The sequence below is a fragment of the Nerophis lumbriciformis genome, linkage group LG19, assembly GCF_033978685.3.
Source record: "Nerophis lumbriciformis linkage group LG19, RoL_Nlum_v2.1, whole genome shotgun sequence".
NCBI classification, from domain to species: domain Eukaryota; kingdom Metazoa; phylum Chordata; class Actinopteri; order Syngnathiformes; family Syngnathidae; genus Nerophis; species Nerophis lumbriciformis.
Window position 1 is genome coordinate 42,215,675 of NC_084566.2, and position 15,950 is coordinate 42,231,624.

The 15,950-nt window shown below is 41.5% G+C and overlaps 1 protein-coding gene across 2 annotated transcripts in view; it reads right to left on the reverse strand.

Annotated features, from left to right (window-relative positions):
• Nucleotides 1-15,950, reverse strand: part of sema4e (semaphorin 4e) — a 65,947-nt gene that overhangs the window by 42,962 nt on the left and 7,035 nt on the right. Inside the window, exon 1 of one of the 2 annotated variants that reach the window (XM_061978739.2) lies at nucleotides 9,156-9,428. The exons of the other annotated variant lie outside the window; for it this stretch is intronic. The gene's annotated coding sequence lies outside the window, so the exon portion shown is untranslated. Of the gene's footprint in view, nucleotides 1-9,155; nucleotides 9,429-15,950 lie in introns of those variants that run through there. 2 annotated transcript variants of the gene reach the window in all.

Below are 15,950 nucleotides of genomic sequence, written 5' to 3' on the forward strand. Positions count from 1 at the left end.
ATATTGTTAACAAGTTAAAGGTGTTTAAAGATAATACAAGCATGTTTAACACATATAATTAATATTGTTAACAAGTTAAAGGTGTTTAAAGATAATACAAGCATGTTTAACACATATAGTTAATATTGTTAACAAGTTAAAGGTGGTTAAAGATAATACAAGCATGTTTAACACATATGGATTCCTTTCTTTCATGAAGACAAGAATATAAGTTGGTGTATTACCTGATTCTGATGACTTGCATTGATTGGAATCAGACAGTGGTGCTGATAATGTCCGCATTTTCGAATGGAGGAGAAAAAAAGTCCTCCTTTCTGTCCAATACCACATGAAAGTGGTTGGTTTTTGGCATCTTATTTGTCCAGCTTCCGTACTCCTTTGTATACAATTTACAAGAAATACATTGTCGGCAAACTCCGTAGCTTGCTAGCTTGTGCACGCCAGCTTTCTGAGACTCTTATTTTGTTAGCGCAACTGTGCAACTGTGCAGTTGGTCTTTGGAGTTTGGACGACAGGTACGGCGCCAGAGTCTGTTGAAATAAAGTGTTTCTCGCCTTCCAGTCGGTAATTTTAATGAGCTGGCAGCAGCCAGCGTCATCTCAGAAGACCCTCGGGTGCCGTGAATGTGAATCAAGTGACGAAAGTGACGTCATAGTGAAGATTTATGATCGCTCATTTTTAGGACTATTTTTTTAATGCCTGGCTGGTGATCGACTGACACACCCTCTGAGATCGACCGGTAGCTCGCGATCAACGTAATGAGCACCCCTGATCTATGTGCATGCTGGGATGTGCAGTCACACTGTGGGGATTCTGCAAGGAGAGCCTTCATAATAACACTCCTGCTCATGTTTGAATAAATGCTTAGAGCAGGGGTGTCCAAACTTTTGGAATGGGCGTGGCCGCATTGGGCTTAAAAAGTGTGGCTGGGGGCCAAAAGCAGACTGCATGTATGTATGTATGTATGTATATATATATATATATATATATATATATATATATATATATATATATATATATATATATATATATATATATATATATATATATATATATATATATATATATGCCTCTAGTGACGTGCAGTCACTAGAGGCAGGTGAGGCGGGGCCTCACCTGCCATCATGGAAAGAAAAAAAATGTAAAAATATTTTTTTTTTATTAAATTGTTATATGTATCCAGTGATTATACTATAAAGTTATTTTCCATTTAACTTCACCCGTTTTAGATTATTTTTATTTAAAATAGCTGAATTTTCACATTTGCCGTTCAAATACTGAGAAGAGACGGTGCGGTGAACAGCAGCCAGTTGAGGCACGTCACTCAGTGCCTCAACATGCATTGCGCAATGACTCGGCTAACTGCTGGCCTGCTGTGCAGTGAGACTGTATTGCTATATGAACTATATTATACATTTCCATAGTTTAGTTAGCTGAGGTATATAATGTACAGTGTATTTTGTCAACAACTGGATGTGTGTAAAGTATTTCTTGTGCTGAGCGATCATAAAACGGCTGCAAAAGACGCACTGGCTGAGGCTCCAGTAATCCCGCCTCCTGCACCCCCGCCGTAGAATGCACGGCAACCCCTGACGGGAGTGTTATATCAACTAAAGCCCACACTTAAACTTTCCACGTGCAAGATTGAATCTATTTAAAAAAGTTATTTCATAAGAAGCCAAAAAGTGCAAAAACAATAATGTTGGTGTCGGAGGAGTTGTGAATGACTGCAGGGCCACAACATTAGGTACGCCTGCAGACTGCAGGTGTATCTAATTCACAACTCCTCCAACACGAACATTATTGTTTTTGCACTTTTTGGCTTCTTATTAAATAACTTTTGTAACCTATTTTTATGGGCTTTCCTCTTTGTGATGTTAAGTTCCTGTTATGCGCTGTTATACAGTATATGCCTTGAGCTCTTATTTTGAAGGCGCTAAGAGCGGAAGTGATGTCACGTTGTGGAGGTTTTTGAAAGAAGGTAAATAAAGTGGTCCTCGTGTAAACTGGAGCCTCCGTGTTTGTTATTTTGTAGTTTCATACAGTATAGGTGACATTTATAAACCCTCGATAAGATAAACACATAGCCTATGTTCTAGGCATAGGCTCATACGTTTTTAAGTTGAAATAAAAAAATAAATAAAAAATGTGCCTCATAAACCTTAGGCTGTCAATCACGTGCACAAACTTAAATTATACAATAACATATGTATGTCATCTCTATTCAAACAAAAATAAATTAAATAAATAATAATAAATTACCTGCAACTTATTGGCCAAGGCAAAAAGCTGAAGGGGGGAAATCAAACCCATCAGACTGCACTTTATCATCAAACTTGAATTATAATGAAAATAGACGGTCGCGACAAACAAAGCAGGCTAAATATCCTTACATTGTCGCCAATCGGAGATGCGCTTCACTTGAAAGCGAGGCCAAATAATTAACACACACAGTAGTATATCTCCAATAGGAAAAAACCACAATAAACAACGCAATTGCCTTAATTCCTTTGCATTGTAGTGCGCCCAAACAACACGTAACCATCAAAATTATTCAGCTGACCGAACTCAATATAGGTTAGACATGGGCTTATTTGGTATAGCCTATAGGTAACGTAGACTAATTCGTTTAACATATCCAACCGTATGTCTACTTACTTTTTTTTTTGTTAGCACTATGCAGGAATAAAATGGCATCTACAGTGCCAGGATTCATGCGAGAGCGCCTGGCCTCTAAAATGCGCCCTGCTGCGCTGAAGGAGCGCTCACTTGCGCCACTTGTTGCTGGGACGCGGTGCCTGATTAATAATTGACTGTTTCAAAGAGTGCTGCTCGTTTTTCGTATGTGGGTAACAACATTTAACTATGTATATATATTTCCGAATTGGTTCAACCGCCAACCGCCCGCATCTATTTAAAATCTATTTTTACCCGCCCGACCCGCGGTTTATCCACGGACTCCGCGGTTGTGTCCGTGGATATATATATATATATATATATATATATATATATATATTAGGGGTGGGCAGCACGGTGGAAAAGGGGTTAGTGCGTCTGCCTCACAATACAAAGGTCCTGAGTAGTCGTGAGTTCAATCCCAGCCTCGGGATCTTTCTGTGTGGAGTTTGCATGTTCTCCCCGTGACTGCGTGGGTTCCCTCCGGGTACTCCGGCTTCCTCCCACCTCCAAAGACATGCACCTGGGGATAGGCCCCTCCCACCTCCAAAGACATGCACCTGGGGATAAGTTGATTGGCAACACTAAATGGGCCCTAGTGTGTGAATGTGAGTGTGAATGTTATCTGTCTATCTGTGTTGGCCCTGTGATGAGGGAGCGACTTGTCCAGGGTTTACGGTTCGGTTCATTTTCGGTACAGTAAGAAAACAACAAAATATACATTTTTGGGTTATTTATTTACCAAATTTGCAAAATCTTCCACCAAAAATATTTTTCTTAGTGGAATATTTGATGTGAAGTAATGGGAACCTTGGATAGGTCAATAATTCATAATAACATTGATTTTGATTCAATATTATGTTTTGAGCAATGACAGTATGAAAGAGAAAAAAAACAGCTTTGTTTTATTAGTCAACATTGCAACTTTTTCTAAATTACATTTAACCTTTTTTATTTAACTTTTGTTATGTTTTTGTTTATTTCAATAGTATTTTTAGAATGTGCCGTGGGCCTTTAAAACATTTGCCGTGGGCCGCTAATGGCCTCCGAGGCACACTTTTGACACCCCTGCTATGGATAATAAAAAATTAAATGTGATAAATCTATGGATAAAAAGCAGAGCCTGACGACACATTCTCTCTCTCTCTCTCTCTCTGCCACTCCCTCACCAATGCTGCTGCACGCACAATTTGTTTTGTTTTTAACCCCTTCTTAACCCTGAACGTACATTGAAAATACACGCAACCCTAACTCAAAATGCCGGACATTTGAGGCATTTAAGAAACTCCGCCCTGACAGCTCCGCAAAAGAGGACATGTCCGGTGAAAAGAAGACGTATGGTCAGTCTATCCTAGCCCGTTAGCTGCTAGCATGCGGTGTGTTGTGCCTCAGTGTGCATTGTTTACACAACGTGCGTTACGCTACTTAATATGTTCGTGTAGAAACTCGTTCGGTACACATCCGAACCGAACCGGAACCCCCGTACCGAAACGGTTCAATACAAATACACGTACCGTTACACCCCTACTATATATATATATATATAAATATATATACGTTAGGTCAGGAAAAAACACAGAGGCTTTATCATCCCTGCAAGTCTGTTTCGCAGGTTTCCCTGTATATATATAGTACATTACATAGGGGTGTGGCCATTGTTACACAGTAGTGCCTTGCTTCTGTGCCGGCATGATGAGACCAGTTTGTTGCGTTTGTTTCAAGTGGACATGCTATATGACATACATACCTGCCAACTTTTGAAATCAGAAAAACCTAGTAGCCAGGGTCCAGGGGCCGCAGGCCCCGGTAGGTCCAGGACAAAGTCCTGGTGGGGGGTTCAGGTTCGCCCCCCGACGCAAAATGATTATTAGCATTCAGACAGGTTAAAATGTTGCTAAAACCATCACTTTTCTATCAGTCACAGTGACTTTTCAAAACAAAAATCCATCCATCCATCCATTTTCTACCGCTTATTCCCTTTGGGGTCGCGGGGGGCGCTGGAGCCTATCTCAGCTACAATCGGGCGGAAGGCGGGGTACACCCTGGACAAGTCGCCACCTCATCGCAGGGCCAACACAGATAGACAGACAACATTCACACTCACATCCACACACTAGGGCCAATTTTTAGTGTTGCCAATCAACTTATCCCCAGGTGCATGTCTTTGGAAGTGGGAGGAAGCCGGAGTACCCGGAGGGAACCCACGCAGTCACGGGGAGGACATGCAAACTCCACACAGAAAGATCCCGAGCCCGGGATTGAACCCAAGACTACTCAGGACCTTTGTATTGTGAGGCAGATGCACTAACCCCTCTGCCACCGTGAAGCCCCAAAACAAAAATATTACAGCAAAAATCATATGGGTTGATTGACATGTTTATTCTGTAAGCTAACTTCAATAGTTTGAAATTATTTTGACAGTTAATGCCAGTTATCCTGTCAACCTTTCACAAGACTTCAATTTGTTAATTGAAAGTATAAACAGTATAAACACTTTTTACAGTAAACAAATGGTAAAACAGTACTAAACAATTCCATTAAAAAAAAAAATTGGTGTCATTATTAACTTTCTGTCCAAGCTTGTATAATCTACTGCCTTGTTCAATTGTAAAAAATATTCTGTGCCTAAAATTCACATTTCTATCACAATTATCATACTGTAAACATGGTAAGCTAACTTCATTAAAATTAATAGTCCTGTCAATAGCATGGAATTACAATTCAAATGTCGTTTTTTTGTAAGCCTTTCAAAAGAATTCAAAATATGAAAAATTAATGAAAATGAATTGAAGCCATCAGACACTTGAAAAGTGGCACATCACATCTCTAATGTAATCATTTGAACTTTTCAACAGAAATAGCACTGCAAAAATATTAAGGACATACTTCTGTATTTTGGTAGTTATGCTGTCAACATTTAACAAGATTTCTTCAACTTGGACTTGAAAGCATAAATAGTATAAACACTTTTAACAGTATAACAGTACTAAACAATTCCAATAGATAACATTGGTGTCATTACCTTTTTGTAGCTAAAATCCAAATTTAGCAGCGGCATTAGACTTGTGTTTTTTTGTCCCAACGTGGTCTTTTACATCGCTAATTCCTCCGTGTCCGATCGAAAAATCTTGTCTGCACAAGGTGCAATTCGCGTAGTTTTCACCCTTTTTGGAACGGATCATTATTCCCGGATAGGCTTTTGAATATTCTTCACGGAATGACTGCAGTTTTCTTTTCGGTTTAAGACTCGTTTGCGATTTTTCTCCGGCTGATTCCATGATCGTTCGCTCGTTTGGAAACAATGGCAACTGGTGCCTCGTGCTTGGCAGCGGTGCTATAAATAGCCTCGCGCATGGCATTCGGAATGGCTCGATAGGAAGTTACGGGAAGCAGTGTCGATTGTCATTGTTGTTACGCGATTTCGTGAATAAAACTTTTTAAAAAAAATATTTTTTTAATGAATGAAAAACCGTATTTTTTATCACTGCAACCGTAACCCGGAATAGGTTGATGAAAACCGTACTAATTACGGGAAAACCGGAGTAGTTGGCAGGTATGTGACATATTATATACCACCCCAGCATGTCCACTTTAAACAAACGCAACAAACTGGTCTCATCATGTCGGCACAGAAGCCATGTAATGTACCCTATATATATATATATATATATATATATATATGTATATATATATATATATATATATATATATATATATATAACAGCCACAGACACGCAGGGAAACCTGAGAAACAGGCTTGTAGGGATGATATAACCGCGTATAATCCCCCTTACCCCGGTATTGAGCACTGTATAACCCCGGTATTGAGCACTGTATAACAGATAAACCACAGAAACCTCGACATATACATATACACACACATATATATATATATATATATATATATATATATATATATATATATATATATATATATATATATATATATATATATATATATATGTATGTGTGGGAAAAAAATCACAAGACTATTTAATCTCTACAGGCCTGTTTCATGAGGGGGGGTTCCCTCAATCATCAGGAGATTTTAATGGGAGCATTCACATACCATGGTTTATATAGGGCACAGAGTGGGTGGGTACAGGCTGGCGTAGGGGCGTGGTGATTGGCTCATGTGTTACCTAGGAGGTGTTATTGAATATTCAACATTATTGTCTTTCTCAAAGACAATAATGTTGAATATTCAATAACATGGCAAATTCTTGCATCCAGCACACCTTACAATAGTGGTAATAAAAGATGCAACCGATGCTTGAAAGAGAAACTGTTTATTATTTACCGTCCAGACCTGTCATCCCTCAACAAGCGCAGCGAAATTGTATCAGCATGCCGCCACAGACGGAAACACCTCCTAGGTAACACATGAGCCAATCACCACGCCCCTACGCCAGCCTGTACCCACCCACTCTGTGCCCTATATAAACCATGGTATGTGAATGCTCCCATTAAAATCTCCTGATGATTGAGGGTACCCCCCCTCATGAAACAGGCCTGTAGAGATGAAATAGTCTTGTGATTTTTTTCCCACACATACATATATTGCGCTCTACTACGGTATCGAGCACTATTTTTTGGATAACCTTATTAAGACATATATATATATATATATATATATATATATATACATACATACATATTTACACACACACACACACACACACACACACACACACACACACACACACACACACACATATATATATACTGTATATATATATATATATATATATATAAATGTATGTATATGTATATATATTTTTCTCTTTTCTTATATATATATATATATATATATATATATATATATATATATATATGTACAATATACACACTGCAAGTATATATATAATGTAGTAACAGACACCTTCATAACAATATGTAATATGTTTTATATACGTTTGGGGAGATTGGGACATGGTGGTGGGTGGGTCTCTACTTGACACAGGTCAATAAATAAAAGGATTGTATTTTCTTTATATCCAACAGTGTACCATAGTTATTTTCACATATTTCTACACAATAACTCAAATATGGTAGTACTAGTAGATATGGAGTCATTTTTGGTGTGGATTTGAACGGTGATTTTCAAACGGTAGTACTCGGCTCTATCCAGAATCACTTGGTTAAAGTACCGTGTTTTATTTTCCTATATTCAAACGGTGTTACCGTTCAAACTGTGTGTAATGTTACAGTATATTAAATATACATGTAAAATGCAAACTCTGCCTTGTTTTTAATGAGTACTTAGGACTGCTACGCTACTGTATTCAATGTTGTCATTATGGTGGTACTTAATGAATACTTAGGTCTACTACACTACTGTATTTAATGTTGTCACTATGGTGGTACTTAATGAATTCTTAGGTCTACTACACTACTGTATTTTAATGTTGTCATTATGGTGGTACTTAATGAATACTTAGGTCTACTACACTACTGTATTTAATGTTGTCATTATGGTGGTACTTAATGAATACTTAGGTCTACTACACTACTGTATTTTAATGTCATTATGGTGGTACTTAATGAATACTTAGGTCTACTACACTACTGTATTTTAATGTCATTATGGTGGTACTTAATGAATACTTAGGTCTACTACACTACTGTATTTTAATGTTGTCATTATGGTGGTACTTAATGAATACTTAGGTCTACTACACTACTGTATTTTAATGTTGTCATTATGGTGGTACTTAATGAATACTTAGGTCTACTACACTACTGTATTTAATGTTGTCATTATGGTAGTACTTAATGAATACTTAGGTCTACTACACTACTGTATTTAATGTTGTCATTATGGTGGTACTTAATGAATACTTAGGTCTACTACACTACTGTATTTAATGTTGTCAATATGTTGGTACTTAATGAATACTTAGGTCTACTACACTACTGTTTTTTAATGTCATTATGGTGGTACTTAATGAATACTTAGGTCTACTACGCTACTGTATTTTAATGTTGTCATTATGGTGGTACTTACTGAATACTTAGGTCTACTACACTACTGTATTTAATGTGGTCATTATGGTGGTACTTACTGAATACTTAGGTCTACTACACTACTGTATTTAATGTTGTCATTATGGTGGTACTTAATGAATACTAAGGTCTACTACACTACTGTATTTAATGTTGTCATTATGTTGACACTTGGAGAGCCAAGTCTTTTCAAAATAAAATGCATCTGCTTTGTTGACAAATGTGTAAAGACTACATGAGGTTAATAGTATTTATACATATATTTAATGTGTAAAGACTACATCCATTAGGTTAATAGTATTTATACATATATTTAATGTGTAAAGACTACATCCATTAGGTTAATAGTATTTATATATATATTTAATGTGTAAAGACTACATCCATGAGGTTAATAGTATTTACACTTGGCGAGTTGCAGTTGACTTACGTCCAGAAATAGACAAGAAGGCATTAATGACGTCATCACTTACCTGCGCCTCCACACGCCCAACAACAACAACACCAACTGCTTCCATTGAAGAAAAAACAAACAAAAAGAAGAATATTCCCGCGGCGCCTGTTCGAACTTTGTTGACGCCACAAACGAACTGGTTCGGGTCCGAATTGGCAGCAAACTTGAAGCCGCCCGAAAGTCCAGGAAACGCAACAATGGCGATTGCGCGCGCAAAGCGATTCGATGCCTCGCTATTTCCTGCTTCTCCTGACAATTCCCTCATTAATCGGCAGCTAGTCCTTGTTGGGAGTCCTTTAATCTCCCAGCGTGGAAAAAAAAATCTCCCAGCGTGGGAAAAAAAAAAAAAAAAAAAAGAGCTTGAAGAGCCGGAAAGTTGGACGGTGGAGTCTTCTTGTGAGGCGATGCAAGGTGCTCACCTCGCTAATCTCCACACACACTCCACTACTACTACTACTACTACTACTACTACACACCCACGCTACTACTGCGTGTGTGTGTGTGTGTGTGCGTGGACAGCTCCGTGACCTTCGTGTTTTGGCACTGCCCCACCTTTCTGACACGACGTGCCCGTACAGGCGTGGGAGTGTCTGTACTACACGTGTGCCGTTGGCGAACGAGTCGAGTCTTTTGAACGGCTCTTTTACGTCAAAGACGAAAACCGGGTTGATCCCAGTTGTGAGCGAAGAGTCAACTTTTCTTACACGACTTGCCCATATAGGTGTGGGAGTGTTTCTGTACCACACACGTGTCGTTGGCGAACGAGTCGAGTCTTTTGAACGGCTCTTTTACGTCAACGATGAGAACTAGGTTGATCCCAGTCCAGTTGTGAGCGGAGAGTCAACTTTTCTGACAAGGCGAGAGTGTTTCTGTACGACACGTGTCGTTGGCGGACGAGTCGAGCCTTTTGAACGGCTCTTTTACATCAACGACGAGAACCGGGTTGATCCCAGTTGTAAGCGGAGAGTCAACCTTTCTTACACGACTTGCCCATATAGGTGTGGGAGTGTTTCCGTACCACACACATGCCGTTGGCGAACGAGTCGAGTCTTTTGAACGGCTCTTTTACGTCAACGATGAGAACTAGGTTGATCCCAGTTGTGAGCGCAGAGTCAACTTTTCTGACACGACGTGCCCGTACAGGCGTGGGAGTGTCTGTACTAAAGGTGTGCCGTTGGCGAACGAGTCGAGTCTTTTGAGCGGCTCTTTTACATCAACGACGAGAACCGGGTTGATCCCAGTTGTGAGCGGAGAGTCAACTTTTCTGACACGACTTGCCCGTACAGGCGTGGGAGTGTTTCTGTACCACAAAATGTGCCGTTGGTAAACAAATCGAGTCTTTTGAACAGCTCTTTTACGTCAACGATGAGAACCAGGTTAATCCCAGTTGTGAGCGGAGAGTCAACTTTTCTGACACGGCGGGAGTTTTTCTGTACGACACGTGTCGTTGGCGGACGAGTCGAGCCTTTTGAACGGCTCTTTTACATCAACGACGAGAACCGGGTTGATCCCAGTTGTGAGCGGAGTCAACTTTTCTGACACGACGTGCCCGTACAGGCGTGGGAGTGTTTCTGTATGACACGTGTGCCGTTGGCGAACGAGTCGAGTCTTTTGAACGGCTATTTTACGGCAACGACGAGAACCGGGTTTATATTTTTTTTATTCATTTTAATTAATTTATTTATTTCAGGCAATGACATAAAAAAGTACAAAGTTGACAACACATAATATAAATTAATATAGTGCAAAGGTAATGTATAGTATATAATGCATGATTGAGGGTTGATACCAGTTGTGGCGAACGAGTCGAGTCTTTTGAATGGCTCTTTTATGTCAACGACGAGAACCGGTTTGATCCCAGTTGTGAGCGGAGAGTCAACTTTTCTGACACGACGTGCCCGTACAGGCGTGGGAGTGATTCTGTACGACACATGTGCCGTTGGCGAATGAATCGAGTCTTTTGAACGGCTCTTTTACGTCAACGAGCACCGGGTTGATCCCAGTTGTGAGCGTTGAGTCAACTTTTCTGACACTACGTGCCCGTACAGGCGTGGGAGTGATTCTGTAAGACACATGTGCCGTTGGCGAACAAACCGAGTCTTTTGAACGGCTCTTTTACATAGACGGGAACCGGGTTGATCCCAGTTGTGAGCGGAGAGTCAACTTTTCTGACACGACTTGCCCATACAGGCGTGGGAGTGTTTCTGTACCACAAAATGTGCCGTTGGCAAACGAATCGAGTCTTTTGAACGGCTCTTTTACGTCAACGACGAGAACCGGTTTGATCCCAGTTGTGAGCGGAGAGTCAACTTTTCTGACACGACGTGCCCGTACAGGCGTGGGAGTGATTCTGTACGACACATGTGCCGTTGGCGAATGAATCGAGTCTTTTGAACGGCTCTTTTACGTCAACGAGCACCGGGTTGATCCCAGTTGTGAGCGTTGAGTCAACTTTTCTGACACTACGTGCCCGTACAGGCGTGGGAGTGATTCTGTAAGACACATGTGCCGTTGGCGAACAAACCGAGTCTTTTGAACGGCTCTTTTACATAGACGGGAACCGGGTTGATCCCAGTTGTGAGCGGAGAGTCAACTTTTCTGACACGACTTGCCCATACAGACGTGGGAGTGATTCTGTACGACACATGTGCTGTTGGCGAATGAATCGAGTCTTTTGAACGGCTCTTTTACGTCAACGACGAGAACCGGGTTGATCCCAGTTGTGAGCGAAGAGTCAACTTTTCTTACACGACTTGCCCGTACAGGCGTGGGAGTGTTTCTGTACCACACGTGTGCCGTTGGCGAACGAGTCAAGTCTTTTGAACAGCTATTTTACATCAACGATGAGAACCGGGTTTTTATGTTTTTATTCATTTATTTATTTCAGGCAATGACATAAAAAAGTACAAAGTTGCCAACACATAGTGCAAATGAATATAGTGCAAAGGTAATGTATAGTATGTAATGCATGATTGAGGGTTGATCCCAGTTGTGGCGAACGAGTCGAGTCTTTTGAACGGCTCTTTTACATCGACGAGAACCGGGTTGATCCCAGTTGTGAGCGGAGTCAACTTTTCTGAAACGACGTGCCCGTACAGGCGTGGGAGTGTTTCTGTACCACACGTGTGCCGTTGGCGAACGAGTCGAGCCTTTTGAACGGCTATTTTACGTCAACGACGACAACCGGGTTTTTATTATTATTTTTTATTTATTTCAGGCAATGACATAAAAAAAGTACAAAGTTGACAACACATAATATAAATTAACATAGTGCAAATTAATATAGTGCAAAGGTAATGTATAGTATGTAATGCATGATTGAGGGTTGATCCCAGTTGTGACGAACGAGTCGAGTCTTTTGAACGGCTCTTTTACGTCAACGACAAGAACCGGGTTGATCCTAGTTGTGAGCGGAGAGTCAACTTTTCTGACACGACGTGCCCGTACAGGCGTGGGAGTGTTTCTGTACCACACGTGTGCCGTTGGCGAACGAGTCGAGTCTTTTGAACGGCTCTTTTACATCAAAGACGAAAACCGGGTTGATATCAGTTGTGAGCGAAGAGTCAACTTTTCTTACACGACTTGCCCATACAGGTGTGGGAGTGTTTCTGTACCACAAAATGTGCTGTTGGCGAACGAATCGAGTCTTTTGAACGGCTCTTTTACGTCAAAGACGAAAACCGGGTTGATCCCAGTTGTGAGCGAAGAGTCAACCTTTCTTACACGACTTGCCCATACAAGTGTGGGAGTGTTTCCGTACCACACACGTGCCGTTGGCGAACGAGTCGAGTCTTTTGAACGGCTATTTTACGTCAACGACGAGAACCTGGTTTTTATTTATTTATTTATTTTTATTTATTTTTTTATTTCAGGCAATGACATAAAAAAGTACAACGTTGACAACACATGATATAAAATAATATAGTGCAAATTAATATAGTGCAAAGGTAATGTATAGTATGTAATGCATGATTGAGGGTTGATCCCAGTTGTGGTGAACGAGTCGAGTCTTTTGAACGGCTCTTTTACGTCAACGACGAGAACCGGGTTGATCCCAGTTGTGAGCGTAGTCAACTTTTCTGACACGACGTGCCCGTACAGGCGTGGGAGTGTTTCTGTAGACAAAATGCTCCGTTGGCGAACGAGTCGAGTCTTTTGAACGGCTCTTTTACGTCAAAGACGAGAACCAGGTTGATCCCAGTTGTGAGCAGAGAGTCAACTTTTCTGACACGACGTGCCCGTACAGGCGTGGGAGTGTGTCTGTACCACACACGTGCCGTTGGCGAACGAACTGAGCCTTTTGAACGGCTCTTTTACATCAACGACGAGAACCGGGTTGATCCCAGTTGTGAGCGGAGTCAACTTTTCTGACACGACGTGCCCGTACAGGCGTGGGAGTGATTCTGTGCCACATAAGTGCCTTTGGCGAACGAGTCGAGTCTTTTGAACGGCTCTTTCATGTCAACGACGAGAACCGGGTTGATCCCAGTTGTGAGCGGAGAGTCAACTTTTCTGACACGACGTGCCCATACAGGCGTGGGAGTGTTTCTGTGCCACATATGTGCCTTTGGCGAATGAGTCGAGTCTTTTGAACGGCTCTTTCATGTCAACGACGAGAACCGGGTTGATCCCAGTTGTGAGCGGAGTCAACTTTTCTGACACGACGTGCCCGTACAGGCGTGGGAGTGTTTCTGTACCACATATGTGCCGTTGGCGAACGAGTCGAGTCTTTTGAACGGCTATTTTACGTCAACGACAAGAACCGTGTTTTTATTTTTTTATTCATTTTAATTTATTTATTTATTTCAGGCAATGACATAAAAAAGTGCAACGTTGACAACACATAATAATATAAATTAATATAGTGCAAAGGTAATGTATAGTATGTAATGCATGATTGAGGGTTGATCCCAGTTGTGGCGAACGAGTCGAGTTTTTTGAACGGCTCTTTTACGTCAAAGACGAAAACCAGGTTGATCCCAGTTGTGAGCGGAGAGTCGACCTTTCTGACACGCGTACAGGCGTGGGAGTGTTTCTGTACCACACGTGTGCCGTTGGCGAACGAGTCGAGTCTTTTGAACAGCTATTTTACGTCGACAAGAACCGTGTTTTTATTTTTTTATTCATTTTAATTTATTTATTTATTTCAGGCAATGACATAAAAAAGTGCAACGTTGACAACACATAATAATAAAAATTAATATAGTGCAAATTAATATAGTGCAAAGGTAATGTATAGTATGTAATGCATGATTGAGGGTTGATCCCAGTTGTGGCGAACGAGTCGAGTCTTTTGAACGGCTCTTTTACATCAACAACGAGAACCGGGTTGATATCAGTTGAGAGCGGAGAGTCAACTTTTCTGACACGACGTGCCCGTACAGGCCTGGGAGTGTTCTTGTACCACACGTGTGCCGTTGGCGAACGAGTCGAGTCTTTTGAACGGCTATTTTACGGCAACGACGAGAACTGGGTTTTTATTTTTTTTATTCATTTTAATTTATTTATTTCAGGCAATGACATAAAAAAGTACAAAGTTGACAACACATAATATAAATTAATTTAGTGCAAATTAATATAGTGCAAAGGTAATGTATAGTATGTAATGCATGATTGAGGGTTGATCCCAGTTGTGGTGAACGAGTCGAGTCTTTTGAACGGCTCTTTTACGTCAACGACGAGAACCGGGTTGATCCCAGTTGTGAGCGTAGTCAACTTTTCTGACACGACGTGCCCGTACAGGCGTGGGAGTGTTTCTGTAGACAAAATGCTCCGTTGGCGAACGAGTCGAGTCTTTTGAACGGCTCTTTTACGTCAAAGACGAGAACCAGGTTGATCCCAGTTGTGAGCAGAGAGTCAACTTTTCTGACACGACGTGCCCGTACAGGCGTGGGAGTGTGTCTGTACCACACACGTGCCGTTGGCGAACGAACTGAGCCTTTTGAACGGCTCTTTTACATCAACGACGAGAACCGGGTTGATCCCAGTTGTGAGCGGAGAGTCAACTTTTCTGACACGACTTGCCCGTACAGGCGTGGGAGTGTTTCTGTACGACACATGTGCCGTTGGCGAATGAATCGAGTCTTTTGAACGGCTCTTTTACGTCAAAGACGAAAACCGGGTTGATCCCAGTTGTGAGCGAAGAGTCAACTTTTCTGACACGACGTGCCCATACAGGTGTGGGAGTGTTTCTGTACCACAAAATGTGCTGTTGGCAAACGAATCGAGCCTTTCGAACGGCTCTTTTACATCAACGACGAGAACCGGGTTGATCCCAGTTGTGAGCGGAGAGTCAACTTTTCTGACACGACTTGCCCGTACAGGCGTGGGAGTGTTTCTGTACGACACATGTGCCGTTGGCGAATGAATCGAGTCTTTTGAACGGCTCTTTTACGTCAAAGACGAAAACCGGGTTGATCCCAGTTGTGAGCGAAGAGTCAACTTTTCTGACACGACGTGCCCATACAGGTGTGGGAGTGTTTCTGTACCACAAAATGTGCTGTTGGCAAACGAATCGAGCCTTTCGAACGGCTCTTTTACATCAACGACGAGAACCGGGTTGATCCCAGTTGTGAGTGGAGAGTCAACTTTTCTGACACGACGTGCCCGTACAGGTGTGGGAGTGTTTCTGTACTACAGGTGTGCCGTTGGCGAACGAGTCAAGTCTTTTGAGCGGCTCTTTTACGTCAACGACGAGAACCGGGTTGATCCCAGTTGTGAGCGGAGAGTCAACTTTTCTGACACGCGTACAGGCGAGGGAGTGTTTCTGTGCCACATATGTGCCGTTGGCGAACGAGTCGAGTCTTTTGAACGG